At 37.4% G+C, this 8,561-nt stretch overlaps 2 pseudogenes across 1 annotated transcript; one reads left to right on the forward strand and one right to left on the reverse strand.

Annotated features, from left to right (window-relative positions):
* Positions 1–206: 206 nt before the first annotated feature.
* On the forward strand, positions 207–3,408 carry LOC143592207 (uncharacterized; annotated as a pseudogene).
* A 769-nt stretch (positions 3,409–4,177) lies between these two features.
* Positions 4,178–8,182, reverse strand: LOC143592208 (uncharacterized; annotated as a pseudogene). Its single transcript, XR_013145876.1, has 5 exons — positions 7,449–8,182; positions 5,972–6,030; positions 5,736–5,864; positions 5,504–5,639; positions 4,178–4,503 (listed from the first exon to the last, which is right to left on the reverse strand). The product of XR_013145876.1 is annotated as an uncharacterized LOC143592208 (transcript).
* Between the last annotated feature and the right edge of the window lie 379 nt (positions 8,183–8,561).

Consider the following 8,561-nt stretch of genomic DNA (forward strand, 5'->3'; position numbering starts at 1 on the left):
AAACTTTAAAACATTTAACTTTTAATACTGAAATGATATTCAACTTTGAAGGGCAAATACGTCATTTAAATATAATAATAATAATAATAATAATAATAATAATAATCGGACCGAACCACGTATCTCTCCGCCTATATATACGTTTCCCGTTCCTGCTGCTTCTATTCTTACCGGAGGCCTCTCATTTTCCGGCACCGTACAACCTAATGGACTCAAATTCATCAGAACTGGAAGCGATTTTGAAGGAGATAGAGCTTAGCAATGCCCAAAACGACGATCACGGATGGAAAACGGTGTCGTATAAAAAATCAGGACGTAAATACACTAATAAGGCGCCTCAACAGTACTCCGGTGATGACGTGTTCCGTACGGTTGAACAGGATCTTCGGCGGAGAGTGGTTGAGGTTGAATCTCTAAAAGCTAACGACGGCAGTGATGTGGAGAATCTCGCCGGAGAGGTGAAGAAGAGTAGGCCTAAAAAGTTGAAGAAGCCTAAAGTTACCCTTGCTGAGGCTGCAGCCAAGATTAACGATTATGATCTCGCTGTTTTTCTCGCTCATGTTACGGTAATTCAACATTTTAATACCGAATTTTGATTATTATTATTTTCAGTTGAGTTGATAGGTGAATTTGAACACGAACTTGAAATGTGTGTTGTTGTTTGGTGCAGGTATCGTACGAATCGCAACTGGACATACGGCTCAAGCGATTTGCGGACTATTTCGGTCGGGCGTTTCCGTCGGTTAACAGTTCTCAGTTTCCGCGGACGAGAATACTCAAGGAAGCTACTATCGAAAAGATGATTGATGTAAACACTTTATCTATTTTAAGTAATTTTAAAAGTTTGTTTTCATGCTTTCGGTAGGCTATTTACTTTTATAGTTATTTAGAAGATTTATCAAATGTTCATTATTGTTACATTTTGATGTAGCTTTTGGAATATGTTGCTTTTGAAAAGTCCTTTTTAGATTGATTTCTTTGGTTTATGCAGATTCCCTTGTCGCATATATCTGAGGATGTTTATAAGACCGCGACAGAGTGGCTGAACCACCAACCGATAGACGCCTTTGGGTCCTTTACATTGTGGTCGCTAGATAGCATATTCGCTGACCTGGCCCTCCACCAAGGAAACAGCAAGGCTTCAAAGAAGGTGGTTCAGCAGCCAAGTTCAAAATCTCAGGTATAGTCTATGAGCTAGATAGCAGTATGAACCATAACGTGGTTGGGGATAATGATGATGACGATGATGATGAACATATTGCTTTTAGTGTAGATGCTCTCAAACTACAATTTGTTGTGTTATAGTTGTAGATGCTTTGGTCTTTGTTCTTATTAGGGATTGTCTTGCTTTAGAATCTTGCAAGAATGAGGACTGTTATTTGACTTTGAATGATGAGTGTCTGTTTTTCGTATCTTATAGAGTCTTAGAATCTTCAACAAATGGTTCTTTAGGCTTTATTCTAAGTACAACACTTATCTATGGAATCTACCTTTCAATATTTGTAAATAATGTTTATCGTGATAAAACTGCTATTATTGAAAAGAATGAGATTAATAGCATGAAGTTCTTATTTTAGCATACTTTGTTAACAATCTTCTTTGCACTGTTCAGATGCCTACAATATATATCATTTTGCGCATTATAGCTGTTTTTGTGAGATTAAAAAGCCTGGAGAAAAGGAATGATTGAAAAGAATGAAATAACATAAAAATTTTGTGGGAAATGTTCACTGAATTTATTTTCAAAACTTTCTCCCAAATATCAAACGTTTTGAAGAGAAAAAACTATCAAAGTTTTGTAAACATTGTTTATGACTAAACTACCCTTGATCTATTTTGAATTATTAGCTTCCTGAGTTCCTTCAATTCAAGAACATTAAAAACAAATAAAAAACCAACATTTTTATTGCTTTCTTGCCTATTCATGGAGCATCGTGCAATTTATGACTTTACAGGTTGCCATATTTGTGGTCTTAGCAATGGTATTACGGCGTAAACCCGACGTATTGATCAGCGTTTTACCCATAATAAAAGATAGTCCCAAATATCAAGGGCTAGAAAAGCTTCCGGTCTTATTGTGGACGATCACACAGGTAACTCAAACCATTTAAGATAACTAGTATCATATTTTCTAAAGGTAAAAGGAATTAGCTTCAATAACTAGTTGACTTTTTATAGGCGAGTCAAGGTGACCTCGTTGTTGGGCTGTTCATGTGGGTCCACTTGCTCTTGCCACTAGTTTGCAGTAAATCGGGTTGTAAGCCTCAATCCCGAGACCTTATTTTGCAACTAGTTGAGAGGTTTGAAACTTTATTATTATTTTGGTTCACCCGACTCTTATAGTTCCTATATGTTAATACTTCATTCACTTACTTGTGTAGGATATTATCTTTCCCAAAAGCACGTACAATTTTAGTAAACGGTGCTGTGAGAAAAGGTGAGCGTATGGTGCCACCATCCGCCCTTGAGCTTCTGATGGGATCCACCTTCCCTGCTCCTACAGCTCGTGTCAAGGTCACTCGTGTTTAGAATAACCATAGCTTTTACTTTGAATTTGAATATGAATTTGAAATACATTTGGTGTATCAGGCAACTGACAGATTTGAAGCCATTTATCCCGTCTTAAAGGAAATTTCTCTTGTTGTTGGCCCGGGCAGCAAAGCTATGAAGCAGCTTACACAGCAACTGTTACGCATTGCTGCAAAAGCGGCTGGTCAAGGTGATAAATATTTAGAATATATTATTTAATGTGTTAATTATTAAAATATTTTAAATATCATAACTGTACAGGCAACTCTGCTCTGGCAAGTGAAGCAAGTGACATATTCTTATGGTGTTTTGACTGAAAATCCAGACTGTTACAAGCAATGGGTAACCAACCTATAATGAATGATATTTTAGATATTCGATTATTTATCTTTAATGTTTCTTGTGTTTTCACTGTAAAAATCAAAACAGGATGATATATATCTGGATCATCTGGAAGGTAGTGTGGTTCTTCTAAGAAAACTGTCTGATGAGTGGATATTCACTCAGCTAAGCTTTCGAGTCTTGATCCTTTGAAATCCGCCTTGGAAGAGTTTCAGGGATTAGGTAACCCTTAAACAATATTGTTATGCTTTTTATTGTAACTATGCTGCTTATGTAACAGTTTAATTTTTTATATAGAATGAGAAGGCGATTGCTAGTAGAGATGACCGTGAAGCATTGTTGAAGGAAACCGACAAGCACTGCAAGGCTATTTTAGGCAAGTTTTCGCGCGGGCATGGTTGCTTGAAGGCGACTGTGTTTCTGACAGTTACAATGGCGGTTGGGGTGGCGGTTATCATCAAAGACCATCCAGTATGGAACTTGAAGGAACTGGTCGATGTTGATTTGTCTAGTTTTTTTACTTCTCTCTCTCATTGAGGTATAAGGTTTTCGGGGTAAATAGTTGAAATAACGGGTTGAATGAGATAAACAAGCCCACTTTAGGAGTTTATATCGTTGTGCTTTAGTAAGACATAGAGAACAAACATAGACAAAGGTGGTGTGCTTTTTCTTATTTTTTTTTTAAATAAAATCCTGGAACGGTAATGTTTTATGCGGGTTAATGTGACAAGAATATGTGCTATATTTATGGTTTGTTTTCTCATGATTTTTGTATGTTATACATTATAAAATATTATCATGTTTTCTCAAATCAATGGAGAGTAAACTTTATAAGTTTAAGCTATTTCTTCAAAGGTGTCGATAATAGTCAAGTAAATTGTAACATCTCCCTCAGGAGTATCAATAATTCAATAGTTGGGTACATTGTTCTTTATAAATTGTGTAAATAAAAATCTCGTTTTTTTTAGATTTTCCAAACGAACAGTATTTCTTTGATTTTATATCAATAAATAAATAGTTAAAAATTGAAAAGGCCATTAAAAGGAAACTGGACCAACAGGTGATATCATTTAAAATCCCAATGCAAACAACAATTTCCTCCTTTTTTTTATAAATTTAAACTTATCCTTTTGACATAACTTTTTAGAATAGAGCAAACAAAAACTCAGGCATTGTATAAGAGGCAAATATATATACAACAAAAAAAAATATTATATACAACATGATTAAATAAATAAATACAATGAGAACTACACAAAATACAAATATACAATCTGAACTTGCATTACCAAACTTGAGGAAAAGTTTAGGATCCATGGTTTGGGTCTCTCAATAGTCTTTTAGCTAACTCCTTCCAGTTAGTTGAGGCAGGTGGTTGTGTACTTGGGGCATCTCCAACTTCTTGCTTTGAAGTCAATTCCTCTTCTTGGTTGTAATCTTTCTCGGTTTTTTGTCCGTCAACGGGCGCGTCTCCTCCTCGTCTGAGTTAATCAATGTGACCGCATGAGGTATCTTGAGGCTAACCGCTCTTTCAAGTGCGTCCTTGTGTTCTTTTTCTATGGATTGTAGCCTCTCAAATCTTTGTACTTTTGGTGGTGTTGTAGTAGCTTTACCATCTCTCTCTTGTAATAACTGCAACAAACCAACCGCGCTCTGGTTATGTTTACGAAACAAAAGGTTGCGGGCCCAGGATCCATCTGTTCAAACCCTTCACATGAACTAAACTAAATTTACGTCTCGGTTTATCCAACGTGGCACTACTTCTTTACTTAATAGGGGTCAACTAAGATTGTACTATACATTAGGGGTGTGGATTACTGACAAGACACAGAAACACGACATGAACCTAAAAAGAAGTTAGCGGGTTTGGATTTAGTCTAAACATGTTTGGGTCAGTTTCGGGGTTGAACACACAAACATGTTTAGCTAAACGGGCCATGTTCGGGTCAACCTGAAGGGTTTGCGCTTTAACCATTTTAACCGTTTATTTTTTCTTATAATTTGTTTTATGTCATGGTTAGGTATTTTTGTCGAGATTCAAAAGTTAAAATAGAAATTATAACCAAGTTTTATAAATCAGACATAATTTTGTGTTTTTAGCTATAAATTATAATTTTAGAGCATTAAAATTTAAATAATAATTATAATAATAAGAAGAAGAATCAGGTTAGACGTGTTGTGCTCATACCAGCCCGCGAATAATCGTGTTCAGGAGGTTCATGTGTCTGACACAATTATCGGGTTTCCGATTCTTGTGTGGTTGGGCGCACCAACATGAACCGTACTAAAGATAAAGGCTCAATTAGATCCAATACGGGAAATAGCTAAAAATAAAGCATGTCAAATGGTGGCCCACCATGCAGTCACATACTTATTGTCCTAGATCACTTTATTTATAAACAATATCGAATTAGCAAATAAATTAATTTTGTAATCATACCTAGTATGGTTATTCCCATAACACAAAAGGTAGACAAAAGGGTCAGTGTTAACCGTCTAAGACCAACCCAAGCTGAAACCATTTTGACCCGTTATAAAAGGTCCAAAACCACCCGACCCACCAATTTTGCCACGTGTAATCTTTTAAGATTTGAGCATTAAACATGAAAAAGAACACAAACATATGACTTACTTGTAAAGCCTTTTCCGCTTCTCTTTCGATCCAAATGATTGCATGATCAGACGTAGCATTGCACGACAACACAATATGCTCAAATCTACCATCAACCGGAATTGCTGTTCTCACCTCGGGTGGGAATCTCCCACACCTGTTTACAAGATGCACACCCTCATTCAGAATTAAACTCACTTATTCATAAATGAGTCGACTTGAGTTATGTTATATCTCTAACGAGTCAATTTACCTGCAAAATTTTCTCTCAACAATGTGGAACAATCGACCCGGTGCATAGAGTCTTCTTGGATCACTAAGCTTCTTATGCTCAGGTATAAACGTGTCCCTCATGCAAACCATAAGTAGCAAACAGGGCAAGCTGTCGAAAGCATCAAGGCCTGGTTTATAAATGATAATAACAATAATTTATACCCCACAACACAAGATGGAGTCAATGCATAATATTTAAGACTTTAGCGAACCAACCAGAAAATTGACTCGAAAATATCCTCAAGTGGAGTGGGTGTCCTAGGTAAGAAATCATCCTGTACAAGGTTTTGGTAAACATCATCAGTAATCATTATTCTCTCTTCAAACATGTCTTCTTGAAAGAAAAATGTAATAAATGGTATTTGAAAGTTGCTGAAAGCATGAAATGATAATAAATATATAATTGCAAGAAGTATAGTCGAGTATATGACATTTCAAGTCGGTATTTTTTTTAGTTTATATTCTGGTTTTAGGTAACAGAATCCGAAGCAGTAAGCTTTAACCCTGTAATATTATAAATGGGCATACCCAATATCCACACGAAAGCAAGCAACTGCTAATGAGTAACGGGTGCCTGATTGGTATCATACATTGGTTGGTTATTGTTTCAAAGGGCAGGCCAGCATGCGCAACACTGGTATACTATCCACACACCATTGTCAAGTCATATGGGCCATATACATTTTGCTAAATCACATGGGCTGTAGCACCTATGAGCTGTTATACAAGCTAGACCCAAACAAAAACTGACTGTTTGGTTTTATGTTTTTTAATTAGTGAATTTTATGGGTTCGGTTTCAGCATTTGCTATCAAGAAAAAACCGAATTGGAACCCAAAAACAGATTAAAAGTAAGTTATAAGAAACTAATAAATGGTGTAGCCCAAATATTTTAGGTCCAAATGTGTGGCAATCAATTAACAAAAGAGCCCAAATGGTAAAACCGTACCAAACGGTTTTCAAAAACTCAAAACCAAATTTTTGGTTTTTGGTTCGATTTGGCCCCAAAACCAACCCATGGACACCCCTCAATTTTAATTTTTAGGTGTGTGATGTAGAAGTTTGCTTTATATTGATGCACTATGTCTGTGGTTTTGCAGAGGTCATATAGATCATGTGACCTCATATGACCCGTATGATATGACAGATAGGCAAGTGCGCAGATTTTGAGTTGGTGTAAAACTGTAAATAAGTTAATTTCGGGTAATTCGGTTGTGCCAACACCCCGCTAGGACCAAATTTTTTTTTTTTTGAAAAAAATTATACGTATTCTTATTAAAAATAATATGTATATTTAATGTTTAAACATTATTACAAAACCACTAGCTTGGTCAAGTGGCAAATGGGTATTACTCACAATCAAGATGTTGTGGGTTCTACCCTTACTTGAGACATGTTTAATCTTTTATTTATACAAAAGTTTTTTACACAACCCAAATTATAACCAAGTAAGCCATATAAAAATTAAACTATTTAAACCCAAAAAATACTCCTTTTACTTGAGGCTCAAAAATATATTCGTCTTCGGCCCAAAAGCTTTTTTGCTTTCTCGGAGCCAGCCTTGGCCAACACTACAACGATAACCGAACCACAATAATCAATTAACCAAATGATCGGGTAGTTGTTCGGTTTGGTTAAGTCGGTTAACTCAGTTCTCTGTATATAACATCAGATTTATTGATGAACAAGCATACCTGCAAGATCACCGAGTAAATAACATCAGCATACTTAACCGCAAGATTCAACGACATACACCTAGTGGGCGCCATCGCATAACATCTCACCATCTCTCTTGGTATCCCACCGAGCATATCCCGGTGGTTGACCACCAACACCGTCAGCAACGCAGCCACACCGGCCCCCAACGAGTGGCCAACAAACACCATCTTATAACAACTCCCATTCTCCACCCACAATCGCCTCAAATTCTCCGAATCCTGATTCAACACCCACACCGCGGAATTCAGCAACCCATGGTGCACATAGCCCCCATCAAACATATGCTTCCCCAACTTATTATCCAGCAACATTTTAAAATCACTCTCTTTTCCCAAATTCAACCCGCGAATGGCCGTTACAATCTCACGGCGCGCGTGGTCCAGGTATATTAAATACGGAGGCGCGTGGCCTAGGGTGTGCTCGTAGGCCACGCGCTTGAAGACGAAATGGGGGTTTAAGCGGTAGCCGTTGGATGGGGGGAAGTGGGGGTGGTGGAGGTCGTCCTCGTATACGGCGAGGGCGATGCGGCAGAGATGGGGGACGGGTTCGAAGTCTTGGGCGGAGGCGGGTGGCCAGGAGGCGCTGTCGTGGGCGCCGGTGTGTGTGCAGCGTTTCCAGCCCCATCGGAGGCAGCCTAGGCCGACAAAACATCCTACGCAACAAGTGGACATGTGTGGTTTCTGAATTATTAATGTTTCAAGAGTGCAATTTTTGTTGGTGGTGGTGGTTCTGGAAATAAAAGTGGAATTGGGGGGAAAAGTAGTTGAAGAAGAACAGTTGGATGTTCAAGACTGCGTTAACGTTCTAGAAGGTCTCCATTAAGAATTTTCTTTAAAAGCGAATATTATACGTGTGATTCTTTCTAAAGCAGTATGTATGACACTACATGTTTGATTCACTCAATAACAACAATTTTTTTATTTAGTATGAAATAATGAAGTGGATGAAAGAATATAGTCAATGTGCTAATAAAATAGATAAATGAATGAAATAAATCATTACGTAGCATGTAGCGTTATTTAGTAGGCGGGAAAAGTCGTAAAAAAGAAAATTAAAATGGTGAGTGGCGGTGGTGGTCGTGACTTTAA

This window comes from Bidens hawaiensis, unplaced genomic scaffold, assembly GCF_021521415.1.
Source record: "Bidens hawaiensis isolate Kalapana, Puna unplaced genomic scaffold, B.hawaiensis_p1.1 tig00040606_1, whole genome shotgun sequence".
NCBI classification, from domain to species: Eukaryota; Viridiplantae; Streptophyta; class Magnoliopsida; order Asterales; family Asteraceae; genus Bidens; species Bidens hawaiensis.